Source organism: Phyllobates terribilis, unplaced genomic scaffold (genome assembly GCF_046119375.1).
Source record: "Phyllobates terribilis strain yellow unplaced genomic scaffold, ASM4611937v1 Scaffold_4__5_contigs__length_816908805, whole genome shotgun sequence".
Classification (NCBI taxonomy): Eukaryota; Metazoa; Chordata; class Amphibia; order Anura; family Dendrobatidae; genus Phyllobates; species Phyllobates terribilis.
Window position 1 is genome coordinate 409,291,751 of NW_027362764.1, and position 20,384 is coordinate 409,312,134.

The following is a 20,384-nucleotide window of genomic DNA, read 5'->3' on the forward strand; positions in this document are numbered from 1 at the left end:
ATCTCTAACCTTTGATCTATAGTCCCTAGTTGGCTGTGCTATCGGATGGGGTACCTGGAGGCGTTATGGGAAGTCTGCTGGTCTGCAGCTGAGGTCATGTGAACTTTGTGGGAACAGTGAGGGAAGGCTCTTTTCTGTTTTCCAACATGACTTGGTGTGGTAGAAATATTGTAGCACTGACAGAGCACTGACCTCAACCGCATTTAAAACTTTTGGTACAAGCCAGGTAATTTCATTCAACCCTGGTGTTCTTTTAGATGAATGGGCAAAAATTCCCACAGAAAAGCTTTTTGGAAAACTTTCGCAGAAAAGTGGAAGCTGTTTGAGCTGTAATGGAACACCAAGGCTGCTTTCTGTATGGTAAAACATGTCCCTGCTTATTTAAAAACATGTTTTACCTCACAGAAAGAATCAGCTGCGATTCCATACTGTCCTGTCTGTATACTCCTTTGCTTCCTCTCCTGGCCAGGATCTGTGGTATGTTCAGACCATGAACTGGAGCAGCTTTGCAATCTTCAGACACAGCTATTAAACAGTACATAGCAGGGGCACGTTTATTATCTCGGCACAGGAACATCCAATTGTGGAACCTCTTTTTTATTTTAAGATCTTTTAAAGGGGTTTTCCCACGAACAAAATTAATTTTAAAGTTCATTTTAATCAGTACATCTTAGAATAATAATCATTTCCACAACTGGATGTGTTTAAAAAAAATGTTCCTGTGCTGAGATAATCTTATAAATGTGCCCCTGCTATGTACTGTGTAATAGCTGTGTCTCACTGTACAGGGACATGGTCTGATCATACTACATTTCCTGAACAGGGGAGGATGCAAGAGAGAATATACAGCTAGCACAGCATGGGATCACAGCATTTCCTTGCCTGTTTTTAAAAAATGTTTTACCTCAAAGAAAGAGTCATTTGCGATCCCATGCTGTAATGTCTGTATACTTTTTTACTTCCTCCCCCGCCCAGGAGATGTGGTATGATCAGACCATGTTCCTGCACGGTCAGACACAGCCATTACACAGTACACAGCAGGGGCACATTTATAAGATTATCTCAGCACAGGGACATTTTTTAAACACATCCAATTGTGGTAGTTATTATTATTATTCCAAGATCTATTGATTAAAATTAACTTTGTTCGAGGGACAAGCCCTTTAATTAAAATGTACTTTGTTCGTGGGAAAACCCCATTAAGTGCACTACAATTAACAGGGCTGTATTTTCACAGCTCTTGCTACCCTAGGCACTAAGAATTCATATACTCATATCAGTCCATTTTAAACTGCACAATTATTGTCGTAGTATTTTGTGGATGACCATACTGAAAACTGTCTAGTGTTAATGAAAAAGACAATGATAATAAAACCATGGTTTCGTGTTGCTTATAAGATATTTTTCTGCAATTAAACATTTATGAAAATATATAACTCTAACTGGACACAAACAAGATTACAGTGATTTTCACCAGGCTATACATATTTCAGTCAATACTAGTGTAGAGAAAAAAGATTTGCAGGACCCTGGTCCAGTGGCCATATCAATGGTCCTTGGCCACAAGACTAAAGTCCTGCGAATGCCCCTCCTATCTGATGGATCCGCACCATCTCTTATGATTAGCAGTCCTACTAACTAGAAGAGGTGAAAGGAATTCTGGGATGTAGGAGGAGGCTTGAAGGGCTCTGGTCTGTTGACCATGCACTACTGATGTGGCTGCTGGACCAAGGTCCTGCAAATCTTTTTGCTCAACTCTAGTTAAAACCAAAAATCACATATATTTATCAAATCACTGCAGTGCCTTGAAAAAGTATTCATACCCCATGTACGTATCCACATTTTTTTCATGTTACTCTCACAAAATTAAATGTATTTTGAGCTTTTATGTGATATACCTGTTGCACAGCTTCTGGATACCCACAGTTCCAGTAGAAAACTTCACAGAGCAGATTACATGGGATAACAAGCTTTTACTTCTCAGAACACGAGGTAAAGGAAAAAACGCACAGTCACTCAGTACTGCACCAGGAAGTAAGAACAAGACAGAAAGTACAAGAGAGACTTTTTTCTTTTACAATGCAGTAAACAAGGAAACTTTACACAACATCGCCATCTACTGTCAGATCAGCATAAAGTCCTCCTTCACACAAACAAAGAAATCCACAGCTGTTGCATATACCAACACCCTTTCTCAACAGTAAGGACTTATTCAGTCAAACCTAATTTCTTCATTAGTCTCTGATGTTTTTCAGCATTCAATGCCTTTGTGAAAATGTCTGCTGTCATATCTTCAGTTGAACAATATTCTAATTTTAGGATTCCTTGTTCCTGATGGTCCCTCAAGAAATGATAATTCACATCAATGTGCTTGGTTCTTGGGTTAACTCTTTCCATCTGAGCAAGAACAAGACATCCCTGATTGTCCTCATTTATTTTTGTTGGTTCCAATTGTGCTTGTCCTAGGTCTGTTAGCAATCGTCTTAACCATAGAACTTCTTGACTCGCATGTGCTGCTGCAGCATATTCTGCTTCTGTTGACGACAGCGTTACTATTGATTGTTTTTTACTAGTCCAACTAATTGGTCCACCTGAGAGAAAGAAAAGATAGCCACTGATAGATTTTCTGTCAGTTGGATCTCCAGCCCAATCTGCATCAACGTATCCAGTTAAAATGCATTTATCACTTGTAGGCAGTTTCAGTTTAACATTGCTGGTTCCTTTCAAATAACATATTACTCTCTTCACCGCATTCCAATCCGGTTTATTTGGCTTGGACACTTTTCTACTCAGAATTCCTACTGCTGCTGCAATGTCTGGCCTTGTAACAGTCGCTAGATACAGTAATTTTCATATCGCCATTCTGTACTCTTCATTATTTGGTAACACATTTTTCTCACTACTCATCTCTTTAAGATAATTAGTTTCCATTGGAGACTTTGCTGGTTTTGCATCCTTCAATCCAAATGTTTTGATTATGTCTTGAATCATGTGATTTTGATTAAGTAGGAAACTTCCATCTTCTTCTCTTTCTATCTGTATTCCTAAGTACTGTTTCACATTTCCCAAGTCTTTGATCTCAAAATGTTGATTCAGGATTTTTAGTATGTCCTCTTTATCCCTTTCTTTTTCAAAACAAACTAAAATGTCATCAACATATATGAGTACATAGATCCATCTGTCCATTAGTCTTTTTGTGTACAGGCAAGGATCAGCTTTGCTTCTTTTAAATTTTTCATTTGTGAGCACCTCTGTGATTTTATCATTCCACTCTTTTGCAGCTTGTTTTAAACCATATATACTTTTCTGTAATTTGTAAACCATGTTTGGGTTACTTTCATCTTTGAATCCTGGAGATTGTTTCTTGTAAATATCTTCTGTTAAACTTCCATTCAAAAATGCTGTCTTTACATCCAGATGTTTCAGTTCCATTTGTTTCATTGCTGCAACTGCAAACAAAGTTCTTATTGTAGTATGTTTGACAACTGGAGCAAATGTTTCATCATAGTCTTCTCCATATTTTTGAGAATAACCTTTAGCTACGAGTCTTGCTCTGTATCATTCAGCAGTGCCATCTGTTCGGTACTTTACTTTAAAAACCCATTTACATCCTATAGCTTTTCTTCCTTCTGGTAATTCTGTTAGTGTCCATGTTTTTGAGTCATGCATGGATTTTATTTCTATTTCTGTTGCCTCTATCCATTTATTGGCTTCTTCTTCAGGAAGTCAAGATATGTCTTCCCAAGAGGTAGGCTCATAAATTTTACATGTACTTGCCTTGTATGAAAGGCGTATTGGTGGTTTTCCTTTGTTTTCTCTTATTGAACGTCTTGGTTCTGTATCTGCTTGTAGTTGTATCTCTTCAATTTCAGTATTCTGTTTTTTATTAATTTCAACTTCTTTTTCATAAGATATTCCTTCAGCTATATCATTGCTGTTTTTCTAATTTTTTGTTTCCAGTGAAATCATAGTGTCTTCATTTAGATCTTCAATGAATGTCACACTGTTACTCACCATAACTCTATCTGTTTTGGGATCTAGGATTCTATAGACTTTGCAATTTTCACTATATCCAACAAATATTCCTTCCATGGACCTATTTTGAAGTTTGGAACGTTTTTCTGCTGGAATGAATACAAAAACTTTACAACCAAAAACTCTTAAATGATTTACACTTGGTTTCATACCTTGCCCCAGTTCATATGTTTTTTTTTCAGTTTTCTAGAAAAAAGTCGGTTCTGTAGATATGTAGCTGTCATTGCTGCTTCACCCCAATATTTCACTGATAGTTTGGAATCCGTCAGCATACACCTTATCATTTCAGTCAGAGTTCTGTTTTTCCTTTCTGGTACTCCATTTTGTTTAGGTGTGTATGGAACAGTCTTTTGATGCTCTATACCATTTTTTCTTAAGTAGTTTTCTATTTGGTGTTCTGTGAATTCACTTCCATTATCACTTCTAATGACAATTGGCTTCCTCTGAAACTTGTTATTCGACTTTGTCACGTAGTCTACTAGTTTATTGAAAACTTCGCTTTTGTTCTTGATCAAGAATGTGACTGTGTATCTTGAGTAGTCATCTATAAAAGTCACCATATATCTATTGCCTCCTGATGTAGTCAACTTTCATGGGTCCACATACGTCAGTATGCACCAAATCAAGTGGTCTTGTGCTTTTCGTTTCACTTTCTTTAGGAATAGATATCCTTGTGGCTTTGGATTTTATACAACATTCACATCTTACGGTAATTGAGCAATCAGATATCAATAGATCCTTTGTCAATTCTTTCCTTTGTAGCTCCATTATACTTTCAGGATGTCTGTATCCTAGACGTCTATGCCACTTGTGAATACAATTCTTGTGATCATGTGTACACAACTTCATCTGTTCCTTTAATGTGTCTAGATGATATAATTGTTCATTTGCCTCGACATTGGTTATTACCTTGTTTCCTGCTAGGATTGTACACTAATCATCTTTGAATTTTACAGTAAGTCCTTTAGCTGTCAGACGTTTTACAGATAACAATCCTCCTTCTAATCCTGGAACATATAACACATCCTGTACAAGTATTTTTGAATCATGCCCAAACTTGTTAGAACAGTTTAGCATTCCTTGTCCAACACCTTCTGCAGTTATTTTGCTTCCATCTGCAAGATAAATGGCTTCCTTCTTATTTACCGTAAATTAAGTTCAGTAAAAATTTTTTTATTACTTGCCATGTGACTTGTTGCTCCTGGGTCAATAAACCAACCCAACGATGATTTCTTATCAGTCACTTTAAATGTTCCATTCCATTTATTTTCACATGGATCAGAAATTGTGTTTTTCACCTTCTGTGTATGCTCTTTATGATGTAATTTCTGTTGTTCTGCTTTCCTTATAGTACAATCTTTCCTTAAATGTCCTTTTTTCTTACATCTGAAACATTCTCTTGTCTCTTTATTATAGGGTCTTTTTGATTCTGTAGATTTAAGAGCATTTCCATTAACTTTTCAGTAGAAGAATCATTTGTTTGTTCTTTCCTTCTTTGATATTCATCTATGAGTCTGGTCTTCACAAACTCTAATGTAATGTCTGTTTCATGTCTTGTCTCTAGTGCATTTATCAAAGCAGTATATGAATCCTGTAAACTTCACAATAATATTGCTGCCACATGGCTTTCTTTAATATCTTCACCAAGTGATCTCAGCTATGATATCACTTCCACAGTAGAGAATATATGCTTCTGCATGTCATTGTCTGCACTTAGTCTCATACTGTAAAGCTTTCTTAGTAGAAATAACTTGTGATTTAAGCTGGATCTTTCATGTAGCTTTCTTATTGCTTCCCACATTCCCTTTGCTGTATCCTCATTGCTTATGTGGATTAATTGAGCATCATCCACTAATAGGCTGATGGTAGCTCTTGCTTATCTATTTTTCTTATCCCATGTCTGATTATCCTCATCAGGTCTATCTGTAGTGATTACTTCCCATAAATCATCTTTAGACAATAACATTTCTACTTTGAACTTCCATAACTGATAATTCTCATTATTCAGCTTAGCTACTGTGAGTTTTAGCTCTGTGCTACTTGTCATCTTTAACTTGTCTTACTTGTTTGGAGAGAATTGTACTGAAGAATTCTTCTGCATTCACCAGGGTCTCGCTGAGAGTTCCGGTGTCCTGCGTGTCTGGGGTCCTTGGTGCCTGGGCCCATAACCTGTTGCACAGCTTCTGGATACCCACAGTTGCAGTAGAAAACTTCACAGAGCAGATTACATGGGATAACAAGCTTTTACTTCGCAGAACATGAGGTAAAGGATAAAATGCACAGTCACTCAGTACTGCACAAGGAAGTAAGAACAAAACAGAAAGTACAAGAGAGACTTTTCTTTTACAGTGCAGTAAACAAGGAATCTTTACACAACATCACCATCTACTGTCAAATCAGCATAAAGTCCTCCTTCACACAAACAAAGAAGTCCACAACTGTTGCATATGCCAACAATACCAACACAAAGTAGCTAGGCTTTTGACTATCATAGAATCTACATCCTAGAACAACATGTATCCTGGCCTCCTGATAAACCAGTAAATGGGAAACGTGTCGAGGCAGAGGCATGGAAACCATCTCCACTTATGGACATCCAAATGATAAGTGACAAACCCTGTATTTTGATTTCCCCTTCTCCTCTTACTAGACAGTTGATCTATGTCTAGCACAGGTTCCCGTAGTTTTCACTAGGGACATACAGTGAGAGTGAGGGACAGTCGCTGTGGAGTGGGGGCACCAAAACCTTGTTATCTAGGGTGCCAACCCCCGCTGCTAGGCAGGGCAGCTAGACATTGGTCCCAGGGTTACATAGGTTCCATATGGTATTACCTGGGAATGCTTGTTACTCCACAACTTACTTCGGCAAACTTATGTCTTAATTCGATGTTTGTATATATCTGATACATCTGTCTCTTTGTATCATACTGTTTATCTGATCTATAGGCAAGGGAGACAAGACTAATTACCATATTTTTTGGACTATAAGACGCACTTTTTTCCTCCAAAATTTTGGAGGAAAATGGGGGGTGCGTCTTATAGTCCGAAAGTTGCTGGGGGGTATATATATATATATATACTGTGTGGGGGAAGCGGTTGCGGCGGAGGAGCAGGGCACAGGAGGCAGCAGCCACCTGCTGCAGCCTACGCTGTCCTCGCTGCTAAAGAAAATAAATATTCACTGCTCCCATGGGCGTGGGGAGGGGTTGAATATTCATGCCCTTTAATTGCGGGCACACGCCATCGTCCAGGAGCAGCAGCAGGAGCCGTGCTGCGGCTACGCTGTGTGCCGGCTATTAAGGAGCATGAAGTCACTGCTCCCCGCGCACACAGTCCCGACGTGGGGAGCAGTGACTTCCGGCAGCTGATCTCTTCTTGTGAGCCATGCATGGCAGTGACGCCATGCGCAGCTCACATGGAGAGATCAGTGCGGGCAGACAGGACACAGCGCTGGAGAAGAGAGAAGAGAGGTGAGTAGAAGTGTTTATTTCTTTATGTGCAGCATGATGGGGATTAGGGGGACCATGCATACTAGGATAAGGATGAGGGAGCCATACATACCAGGGTAAGGATGAGGGAGCCATACATACCAGGGTAAGGATGAGGGGGTCATACATACCAGGATAAGGATGAGGGGGCCATACATACCAGGATAAGGATGAGGGGGCCATGTACAGTGCCTACAAGTAGTATTCAACCCCCTGCAGATTTAGCTGGTTTGATAAGATGCAAATAAGTTAGAGCCTTCAAACTGCAAACGAGAGTAGGTTTTATGAACAGAAGCATAAATCTTACAAACCAAAAAGTTATGTTGCTCAGTTGAATTTTATTAAATTTTAAACATAAAAGTGTGGGTCAATTATTATACAACCCCTATGTTTAATATTTTGTGGAATAACCCTTGTTTGCAATTACAGCTAATAATCGTCTATATTTATAAGACCTGATCAGCCCGGCACAGGTCTGTGGAGTTATCTTGGCCCACTCCTCCATGCAGATCTTCTCCAAGTTATCTAGGTTCTTTGGGTGTCTCATGTGGACTTTATTTTTGAGCTCCTTCCACAAGTTTACAATTGGGTTAAGGTCAGGAGACTGACTAGGCCACTCCAACACCTTGACTTTTTCCCTATTGAACCAGGCCTTGGTTTTCTTGGCTGTGTGCTTTGGGTCGTTGTCTTGTTGGAAGATGAAATTACGACCCATCTTAAGATCCTTGATGGAGGAGCGGAGGTTCTTGGCCAAAATCTCCAGGTAGGCCGTGCTATCCATCTTCCCATGGATGCGGACCAGATGGCCAGGCCCCTTGGCAGAGAAACAGCCCCACAGCATGATGCTGCCACCACCATGCTTGACTGTAGGGATGGTATTCTTGGGGTCGTATGCAGTGCCATCCAGTCTCCAAACGTCACGTGTGTGGTTGGCACCAAAGATCTCGATCTTGGTCTCATCAGACCATAGAACCTTGAACCAGTCTGTCTCAGAGTCCTCCAAGTGATCATGAGCAAACTGTAGACGAGCCTTGACATGACGCTTTGAAAGTAAAGGTACCTTACGGTCTCGTCTGGAACGGAGACCATTGCGGTGGAGTACGTTACTTATGGTATTGACTGAAACCAATGTCCCCACTGCCATGAGATCTTCCCGGAGCTCCTTCCTTGTTGTCCTTGGGTTAGCCTTGACTCTTCGGACAAGCCTGGCCTCGGCATGGGAGGACACTTTCAAAGGCTGTCCTGGCCGTGGAAGGCTAACAGTAGTTCCATAAGCCTTCCACTTACGGATGATGCTCCCAACAGTGGAGACAGGTAGGCCCAACTCCTTGGAAAGGGTTTTGTACCCCTTGCCAGCCTTGTGACCCTCCACGATCTTGTCTCTGATGGCCTTGGAATGCTTCTTTGTCTTTCCCATGTTGACCATGTCTGAGTGCTGTTCACTAGTTTGGGGAGGGTCTTAAATAGTCAGAAAAGGCTGGCAAAAGAGATCTTTAATCCACACATGTGAAGTTCATTATTCTTGGTGCCTGAACTACTTCTTAATACTTTAGGGGGACCAAACAGAATTCTTGTGGTTTGAGGGGTTGAATAATAAATGACACTCTGAATTAACTTTTTACGTTTTAAAAAAAAAACAAAAAACAAAAACAAAATTTGCTGCAGTGCATTTCCCACTTCCAGGCTGATCTACAGTACAAATGTCACAATGCCAAGTTAATTCAGCATGTGTCAACCAGCTAAATCTGCAGGGGGTTGAATACTACTTGTAGGCCCTGTATATCAGGATAAGGATGAGGGGTGCCATGCATACCAGGATAAGGATGAGGGGGCCATGCATACCAGGATAAGGATGAGGGGGCCATGCATACCAGGATAAGGATGAGGGGTACCATGCATACCAGGATAGGGATGAGGGGTGCCATGCATACCCAGATAGAGATGAGGGGTGCCATGCATACCAGGATAAGGATGAGGGGTGCCATGCATACCAGGATAGGGATGAGGGATGCCATGCATACCAGGATAGGGATGGGGGGTGCCATGCATACTAGGATAAGCATGAGGGATGCCATGCATACCAGGATAAGGATGAGGGGTGCCATGCATATCAGGATGGAGGGGTGCCATGCATATCAGGATGGAGGGGTGCCATGCATACCAGGATGGGGATGGGGGCCACGTATAATAGGAAGGGGGGCATATCTACCAGGATGGGGGATATTATCAGAATTGGGGGACATTACCCCTATACCAGTGTCAGCAGCAGACCCACTCCCCCTTAACAGTACATTGTGACCACATTTTTTGCTTAATTTTTTTTCTATTTTCCTCCTCTAAAACCTAGGTGCGTCTTATGGTCCGGTGCGTCTTATAGTCCGAAAAATATGGTATATTTGTGGATTTCATTCTTTGTTTTTTCCAGTAGTCTGGTTTATTCAGACTGTTTGTACATGTCAGTGTTGTGTGCACTTTAGGGTCTTTTGGTGTTGATTTTAAATCTCATCAATAAATATACCAGTTTTAGAGGGTTTATGTACGCACTTTTTGTCCCTTTGGGTTATAAATTTACTTCTATGAATTGATCTAAGTCATTCCATTGTGTAGCGTCGGAGTCCCTGCCTCCTGCTAGGCAGGGACGCTGTTCCCCTCACCTCTCCGCTCTGAGCCCGGCGTTTTCCTCCCGCTCTGCTGGCAGCGCGCGCTGCTTCCCGGCCACGGTGCTTAGGGCGCTCCATCCTAAGGAGTCCCCGGCCAATGGCCGGAGGACTTCACCATATATAAGGCACCTCCTCCAAAATGGAGGTGCCCGAGCAATGTTGTTGCAAAGCCTTCACTCTGCTTCAGCCCTCAGGTCCCATTTCCAGTTACCTGCCAGTCACCTGCCAGATTCCTGCCTGTTACCGGCCAGTCACCTGCCAGATTCCTGCCTGTTACCTGCCAGTCACCTGCCAGATTCCCGCTTGATACCTGCCAGATTTCCGTTTACCTGCTTGCAAGCCTGCGGTCCGACGGTCTGCCTTCCGACACCTGTCAGTCTGTCTATGGACCAACCTGCCCGCTCACCTGGGAGCGCTCGTCTGCTACCTGCCTGCTAGTCTACCTGGAGGCTCCGCCGTCACTTGCTGTGACCACCTGCCTGTCCAGAGACTCTTGTCTGCTCACCTGGGAGCGCTCATCTGCTACCTGCCTGCTAGCCTACCTGGAGGCTCCGCCGTCACTTGCCGTGACCACCTGCCTGTCCAGAGACACTCGCCTGCTCACCTAGGAGCGCTCACCTGCTACCTGCCTGCTAGCCTACCTGGAGGCTCTGCCGTCACTAGCCGTGACCACCTGCCTGTCCAGAGACTGTCCCTGTCACTTGCCGTGAGTACCCGTCCTTCTACCCAGAGACTGTCCCTGTCACTTGCCGTGACTACCTGCCCTTCTACCCAGAGACTGTCCCTGTCACTTGCCGTGACTACCTGCCCTTCTACCCAGAGACTGTCCCTGTCACTTGCCGTGATTACCTGCCCGTCTTCCCTGGGAGCCACCCGCTTCCTTACAAGGACCGCCCCCTTGTATAGTTGCTCAGAGGTTCCGCCTCCCAGACCCGTTACAGTTTGCTTGGGCCATGGAATCCGGTGGCACCCAAGCTCCCTCGCTCTCGGACCTATGTCATGAACTGTCCCGTCAGAGGTCCCAACAGGAGTCCATCCTGAGTCACCTGCGGAGTGTCAACTCTCGCCTGGACACTCTGTCTGCTCCACCTGCAACCACCGCTAGTGTCATGACTCGCAACCCGGCAGCGCCGCTGCCCACCAATACCATGGTATCCTGTCCCGGACCCCGGTTTTCTGCACCTCCTCGTTTCGGAGGTGACTCCGCTCAAGCTCGGGGCTTCATAAACCAGTGCACCCTCCACTTTGAACTCTTGTCCCACCAGTTTATCTCCGACCGGTCCAAAGTAGCCTTTATCATGTCCCACCTCACGGGGGAGGCTCTGGCTTGGCTAAATCCTTTGTGGGAGAGAGGAGATCCCCTGGTGTCCGACCTGCCAGCCTTTTTCACGGCTTTCCGGAAAGTCTTCGACGAACCCGGACGGAAGACCTCATCCGCATCGTCTCTGCTACGCCTCCGTCAAGGAGATCTCACCGTGGGCCAATATGCCATACGGTTCCGTACCCTTGCTTCGGAGCTGGCCTGGGATAACGACGCTCTGGTGTCTGTCTTCTGGGAGGGTCTGTCCGGCCGTATTAAAGATGAACTCACCGGTCGGGACATTCCTACCACTCTCGACGACTTAATAACACTTGCCACCCGGATTGACATCCGATTCCAGGAGCGCGCCAAAGAGGTCACCCGTGAGAGGAGGTTTCCACGTCTAGCCCCCACCTTCCAGAAATCCGTCACTCCCTCCGTTACTCCCCAGGCACACTCACCTGAGCCTATGCAGGTCGACCAGACCAAGATGGTCAAAACCCGTCAAGACTTACGCCGTGCCGAGGGGAGCTGCTTCTACTGTGGCAGTAAGGAGCACCGGATCCGTTCCTGTCCAGAGAGGTCGGGAAACGCCTGTGTCTAGGATCGCTCAGAGAGGTCGCCCTAGACAAAAGTAAACCCTCTCCATCTCTGATGCTGTCAGTCTCTATCACCTGCGGAGAGAACCGCTATTTCGAACTGGCTCAACTTGACTCAGGAGCTGCTGGAAATCTCATTTCTCAGTCTCTGGTAGAGAAATACCGCATTCCCACCAAACCTCTGGCCGTACCTTTATCTGTCGCCGCCGTGGATGGGGGCCTCTTACCACATCCCATCCAACTCATCACCGAATCCATAACTCTGCAGGTGGGAATGCTGCATTCTGAGAGCATCTCCTTTCATGTTTTGCCTGGACTCTCTCACGCACTCTTGTTAGGCCTACCTTGGCTCCAGAAACATGCACCCGTGCTTGACTGGCAGACCGGAGAAGTCCTTCGCTGGGGACAGGACTGCCATAGGACTTGTCTAGTTCCCGTTCATCCTGCTCGTCCTTCTCCTACCCCAGTCAGTCTACCCGGTCTACCGGTTCCCTATTGGTCTTATGCGGATGTCTTCAATAAAAAAGAAGCAGAGACATTACCACCTCATAGACCATACAATTGTCCAATCGACCTGATACCCGGCTTTACTCCTCCCCGTGGGCGTATCTACCCTTTGTCCGCAGCGGAGACCCGGTCCATGTCAGAATATATTGAGGAGAATCTGGCCCGGGGATTTATCCAGAATCTACCACCCCGGCGGGAGCAGGCTTCTTCTTCGTCAAAAAGAAGGACGGCTCACTCCGTCCATGTATAGATTATAGAGGCCTTAACCAGATTACAGTGAAGAATAAATACCCCCTCCCGCTCATTCCTGAATTATTTGACCGCCTGAGGGGGGCTAGAATCTTCACCAAACTGGATCTCCGTGGGGCGTATAACCTGGTCCGTATCCGTCAGGGGGATGAGTGGAAGACGGCATTCAACACCCGGGACGGCCACTATGAGTACCTTGTAATGCCCTTCGGTCTCTGTAACGCTCCTGCCGTCTTTCAAGAGTTTGTCAATGACATCTTCCGTGACCTTCTCTACTCCTGCGTGGTGGTGTACCTGGACGACATCTTGGTCTTCTCTCCGGACCTTCCTACTCACCGGAGGGATGTTCGTCAGGTCCTGCTCAGGCTCAGGCAGAACCACCTCTACGCTAAATATGAGAAGTGCATCTTTGAGCAGACCTCTCTTCCATTTCTGGGCTACATAATCTCTCAGACCGGCCTACAAATGGATCCTGAGAAACTGTCTGCCATCCAGAAGTGGCCCCGACCAGAGGGGTTGAAGGCTATTCAGCGGTTCCTGGGCTTCGCCAACTATTACCGCCTCTTCATACCGCACTTCTCTTCCCGGACTGCCCCTATCTTTGCGCTCACCCGTAAGGGTACTAATCCCAGAAGATGGCCGCCCGAAGCTGAAGAGGCCTTTCTTTCCTTAAAACAGGCCTTCTCCTCCGCCCCGGTGCTGCATCGTCCGGACGGCAACAAACAATTCTTCCTAGAAGTTGACGCTTCCTCCTCCGGAGCCGGGGCGGTACTTACCCAAAAGTCATCTTCCGGAAGAATGGTAACCTGCGGTTTTTTCTCCAAACTCTTCTCCTCTTCTGAGCGCAACTATTCTATTGGAGACCGTGAATTGTTAACCATTAAGCTGGCACTGGAGGAGTGGCGTTACCTGCTCGAGGGGGCTCTTCACCCGGTAATAATTTACACGGACCACAAGAACTTGGCTTACCTTCAGAGCGCCCAGAGACTTAACCCGCGCCAAGCCCGGTGAACCTTGTTTTTTGCCCGCTTTGATTTTGTTCTTCATTTTCGCCCTGCAGACAAAAACATCAAAGCTGATGCCTTGTCCCGATCCTTCCTGGTGTCTGATCTAGAGGAGGAACCTAAGCACATCATTGATCCCGCCAGAGTAATGCAAGTGGCTCCTGTGAATCTAAATCGTCTCCCTCCCGGTAAGACGTTTATAACAGTACCTGATCGGAAGAAGGTCCTACACTGGGGTCATTCATCTAAGCTAGCTGGCCACGCCGGTCAGAAAAAGACCCTCCAGCTCATTACCTGGCATTACTGGTGGCCTACCCTGCACAAGGATGTAATAGACTTTGTTTCTGCCTGTGTGTCCTGCGCCCGCAACAAAGTTCCGAGACACCTGCCAGCCGGTCGCCTTCTTCCTCTTCCAGTACCTGCTGCCCCGTGGCAGCATATTGCTATGGACTTTATAACGGATCTTCCTGTCTCTGCCGGTTGTACGGTCATTTGGGTGGTCGCTGATCGCTTCTCCAAGATGGTGCACTTCATTCCCCTGCCGGGTCTCCCGTCTGCACCCGAACTGGCTAAAGACTTTATCCGCCACATCTTCCGTCTCCATGGCCTGCCCCTCCACATCGTGTCAGATCGTGGGGTTCAGTTCACCTCACGCTTCTGGAGAGCCACATGTAAGTTGCTTGACGTCACTCTGGACTTCTCCTCCGCTTACCATCCACAGTCCAATGGTCAAGTGAAGCGGATCAATCAGAACCTGACCAGTTACCTCCGGCACTTCGTTAATGCCCACCATTCGGACTGGGTGGATCTCCTACCATGGGCGGAGTTCTCTTACAATAATCACGAGAGCGAATCTTCCTCTAAATCCCCGTTTTTTGTAGTCTTCGGTCAGCATCCTCGGATCCCATTTCCCGTCTCCACCTCGGTGGACAATCCGGCTGCGGAACCTCTCGTTCGCGAATTCTCCTCCATTTGGGAGCGTACCCGATCCGCACTCCTTCAGTCGTCCGAACGGATGAAAAAACACGCTGACAAGAAACGCCTGGATCCTCCACAATTCCGTCCTGGAGAAAAAGTCTGGCTCTCGTCCAAATATGTCCGGCTCAAGATTCCCTCCTACAAGTTAGGGCCTCGGTTCATCGGCCCACTGGAGGTTATCAAACTGATCAACCCGGTGGCCTATAAATTAAAACTCCCGGCCAACTTACGGATCCCTAACTCCTTCCATGTATCTCTCCTCAAACCCGTGGTACTTAACTCTTTTTCCAAGTCTACAGGTACGCCTCCTGCTCCGGTTTCCGCTGAGAACGAGTTTGAGGTAGAGAACATTCTGGCCACCAAAAGGGTAAGAGGAAAAACCTTTTTTCTGGTAGATTGGAAGGGGTTTGGTCCTGAGGAGAGAACGTGGGAGCCCCGGGAGAACATCCATGCCCCTCTCATCCTTGATAAATTTCTCTCTGGCCTAAAAAAGGGGGGCCTAAAGGGGGGGTACTGTAGCGTCGGCGTCCCTGCATCCTGCTAGGCAGGGACGCTGTTCCCCTCACCTCTCCGCTCTGAGCCCGGCGTCTTCCTCCCGCTCTGCTGGCAGCGCGCGCTGCTTCCCGGCCACGGTGCTTAGGGTGTGCGCGCGCGCGCCCCCCCTCTCTTAAAGGGGTCGCGCGCGCCGTCCTAAGGAGTCCCCGGCCAATGGCCGGAGGACTTCACCATATATAAGGCACCTCCTCCAAAATGGAGGTTCTCGAGCAATGTTGTTGCAAAGCCTTCACTCTGCTTCAGCCCTCAGGTCCCGTTTCCAGTTACCTGCCAGTCACCTGCCAGATTCCTGCCTGTTACCTGCCAGTCACCTGCCAGATTCCTGCCTGTTACCTGCCAGTCACCTGCCAGATTCCCGCTTGATACCTGCCAGATTTCCGTTTACCTGCTTGCAAGCCTGCGGTCCGACGGTCTGCCTTCCGACACCTGTCAGTCTGTCTATGGACCAACCTGCCAGCTCACCTGGGAGCGCTCGTCTGCTACCTGCCTGCTAGTCTACCTGGAGGCTCCGCCGTCACTTGCTGTGACCACCTGCCTGTCCAGAGACTCTTGTCTGCTCACCTGGGAGCGCTCATCTGCTACCTGCCTGCTAGCCTACCTGGAGGCTCCGCCGTCACTTGCCGTGACCACCTGCCAGTCCAGAGACTCATGTCTGCTCACCTGGGAGCGCTCATCTGCTACCTGCCTGCTAGCCTACCTGGAGGCTCCGCCGTCACTTGCCGTGACCACCTGCCTGTCCAGAGACTCTCGCCTGCTCACCTAGGAGCGCTCACCTGCTACCTGCCTGCTAGCCTACCTGGAGGCTCTGCCGTCACTAGCCGTGACCACCTGCCTGTCCAGAGACTGTCCCTGTCACTTGCCGTGACTACCTGCCCTTCTACCCAGAGACTGTCCCTGTCACTTGCCGTGACTACCTGCCCTTCTACCCAGAGACTGTCCCTGTCACTTGCCGTGACTACCTGCCCTTCTACCCAGAGACTGTCCCTGTCACTTGCCGTGATTACCTGCCCGTCTTCCCTGGGAGCCACCCGCTTCCTTACAAGGACTGCCCCCTTGTATAGTTGCTCAGAGGTTCCGCCTCCCAGACCCGTTACACATTGTAGGTCTGGCAGTATTTTTTAGGATCATTGTCCTGCTTTTGCAGCCCCTAACAGGTTTTCCTCCAATTTTTCCCTATATTTAGCTCTATCTATCTTCCCATCAACTCTGACCAGCTTCCCTGTCCCTGCTGAAGAAAAGCATCCCAAAAGCATGATGCTGCCTCCACCATGTTTAACTGTGGGGATGGTGTTTTCAGGGTGAAGTGCAGTGTTAGTTTTCCGCCAAATAGCGTTTTGCATTTAGCCAATAAAGTACTCCTTTGGTCTCATCCGACCAGAGCACCTTCTTCCACATGTTAACTGTGTTCCCTACATGACATTTTGCAAACTCCAAACGGGACTTCTTATGGCTTACTTTAAAAAATTGCTTTCTTCTTGCCACTCTTCCATTTAAGCCAGATTTGTGGAGCATATGACTAACAGTTGTCCTGTGAACAGATTCTCCCACCTGAGCTGTGCATCTCTGCAGCTCCTCCAGCATAACTATGGGCCTCTTGGCTGCTTCTCTAATTTGTGCTCTCCTTGCTTTGGATGTCCATTCAGGTGGACGGCCATGTCTTGGTAGGTTTGCAGTTGTGCCATTCCCCTTCCATTTTTCGATGAATGATCGAACAGTGCTTTGTGATATGTGCAGAGCTTGGGCTATTTGAGCTTGGGCTATTTTTTATAACCTAACTCTGATTTAGTCTTCTCCACAACTTTATCCCTGATCTGTCTTGTGTGTTCCTTGATTTTCATGATGCTGTTTGATCCCTGATATTCTTAAACAAACCTCTGAGTCCTTCACAGAACAGTTGTAGTTATGTTAAGAATAAATTGCACACAGTTGGACTCAATTTACTAATTATGTGACTTTTGGAGGCATTTGTTCACTCAGGATTTTATTTAGGAATATTAGACTACAGGGGGATGAATAAAAATGCACGTCACAATTTTCAGATTTGTATTTTTAAAATAATTAGAAAACCATGTATCATTTCCTTTACACTTCACAAATACTTGCTACTTTGTATTGGCATATCACATAAAATCCTCCAAAAAAACATTTAAGTTTATGGGTGTAACATGGAAAAGTTCACGGTGTTGGAATACTTTTTCAAGGCGCTGTGTATAACAAACCTGCCATGAAAAGTGATGTATATGTTGTATTGTCACACTGCTAGTTACACATAACAATGTTTAGAAAAATAGAGTAGCATCTTTAAGAAATGACAGTGCAAAGCCTCTCTGGTAGATCCCAAATTATCTAAATAAAAAAGAAAAACTGGAGGCAGCACACCAAAAGAGTGTACTTATTTATTCATAAGCCCATTGTAGCGACAATTCGGTTCCAATATGTGCACCTTGAAAAAGGTTCACATGTTGGAACCGAATTGTTGCCACAGTGGGCTTATAAATAATCATTCGGGATGAGCGAATTTGCTCGGTGATACTCATATATCACTCGAGTATTTGGGTGCTCAGATGTGCTCGGCTCTCAACGACCATTAGCCGGTGCTTGATTTCAAACTCGAATCCCTGCCCCTCATGTTTGGCGCTTGTTACACAGCCAATAAGCATGCGGGGATTGCCTGTGAGTCACTAATGCCGTAGCCATCATGGCAATGGTATTACTGTGATTGGCTGGAAGTATGACATCATCAGGGCTTATAAAAGGACAGGCGCCGCCAGGCTTGGCACACTCAAGCCATTGCACAGTTCTTATTGGAGGGAGAGAGTGGTTGTTGTGGCGTTTGTGTGCACAATTTAACGAATCATTGTCCTGTAGTGTTGATACTGGTGCTGAAGCTGAACCATCATACTAACAGTCCTTGTTATGGATAATTTTGTGCTTTGCTGTTTGTATCAGATAAATTCCCCACCTTGTTTCAGCACGTGTCCAGGAACATCACCCATACTCTTACCAACGCAGTTACTGGGATTGTCTACTTAAGGACCAACACGTGTACAAGCTCTTGTGGCCAGACACGCTACATTTCTCTGAGCACTGTGTAAACATTGTGGAGGTCGGGGCCGAGTCCCACTCTGTCACGGCACATGTGCTAGCGACATCGAGGATTTCTGGCCCTACTTCTATCAGTGTTGACTTCACCTCCAAACCAGTTCCTGCACCCCCTCCTGCTCCTCCTCATTCTCCATCTCCAATGTGCTATCTGAGATCACGCCATCCACATAAACCAGAAGCTGGAAGCTCTGCAGCTCTGCCTCAGCGAAGTGGCAACAGGCTCTGCTGAAGCTAATTTGTCTTGGAGACAAACCGCAAACCGCGGCAGAGTTATTGAAAAGAATAACAGACCAGACAGATCTGTGACTCTCGCCGCTGAACCTACAGCCAGGCATGATCGTGTGTGATAATGGGCGTAACCTGGTGGCGTATGTGAAGCTTGGCAAGCTCACACGTGTACCATGCTTGGCCCATATGCACAACTTGGTAGTTCAGCGCTGTCTGAAAACCTATTTAGATTTTCCAGAGCTTTTGGTCAAGGTACTCCGCGTAAGCGCCCATTTCCGCAAGTCAGCTACAGCTACCGCTGCCTTAGCAGTGCTTCAGCAGCACATGCAAGTGGCAGCTCACTGAATGGTGTGCGACATGACCATGCGCTGGAACTCCACACTGCACATGCTGGCAAGGCTTTGTGAGCATTAGAGGCCAGTTGTGAAATACCAGCTTCAACCCACCCGTCTGTATTCTGATCAGCCTCTGCACATAACAACTGAAGAGTGGACATAGATGTCTGACATTTGTGCAGTTCTCTATGACTTTGGAGTATGGATCCGTAGAAGCGCCAGTTAGACGCAAAATAGCTGTTGTACACTTCCCCTCTTCTTCTCCACATACAACTGTCATAAATGCCACTCTTATGGTAGCTTTGTAAGCATCATATTTCAAAAGTGATCTGGGTGTTCAGACTTATAGGCCCAAAAATCAATGTAGCAGCTACTGGTGATGATTCAAACATTGTAGGGTGTATGCACCATATTTTAGAGCCACTCAGTGGGCCTATAGAGAGTTTGACAATATGGGCAGAGTGATCAAAGGTGACTTTAGGGATGCAGTTTACATTGAGTAACAGTAAATCTGGAGGTGCAAAAAACAGGTCAATTCTGAAAAATAATTTGTGTACAGTTGTGTGATAAGAGTACATTGGTTGAGTAGGGAATTTCCATCTGCACACATTGCTTAAACAGAGAGCTAAACATCTTACATTTAATTGCAGAGAGGTTGCGTCTCGACCTCCAGTACGATGACACACACTACTCGGACTGTGTTAAAGTCTCCAATGCACAATAGCCTGGATCAAATGGAGGAGGTAAATACTCATTAATATTGTTGAGCGATACCTTCCGATATCGGGAAATATCGGATCGGATTGGATCGGACCGATACCGAAAAAGTATCGGATATCGCCGATTCCGATACCGGAAACCAATGCAAGTCAATGGGACAGAAATATCGGAATGAAAATAAACCCTTTCTTTCCTTGTAGGTTAATTCTACATGAAGGAAAACAACTAAGAATAATGTAGAATGTATTGGGGGAGGTGGGGGAGACAATAAAGGCATAGAGGTTTAGCCCAATCAAATGGAATAGCAGGAATTAATATTTTTTTTAAGACGTTCTGAGTTACAGAAATATTGACTATGTTAAGTATTTTTATATTTTGTCAGATATTTATGTTTCACTACTTCCATGCTCTTCACCTTCTTTTTTACTTCTCCCACACTTTCTCCTTCATCATCCTCAGCATCTTTTTCATCCTCTTCTTCTTCACCTTTTTCATCTTCTTCTTCTTCACCTTCTTTGTATTATTCTTTTTTTTCACATTCTTCATATTCTACTTCTTCATCTTCTTCATATTCTTCTTCTTCATCATATTCTTATTTGTGACAGGCATTCCTGTAGTTGT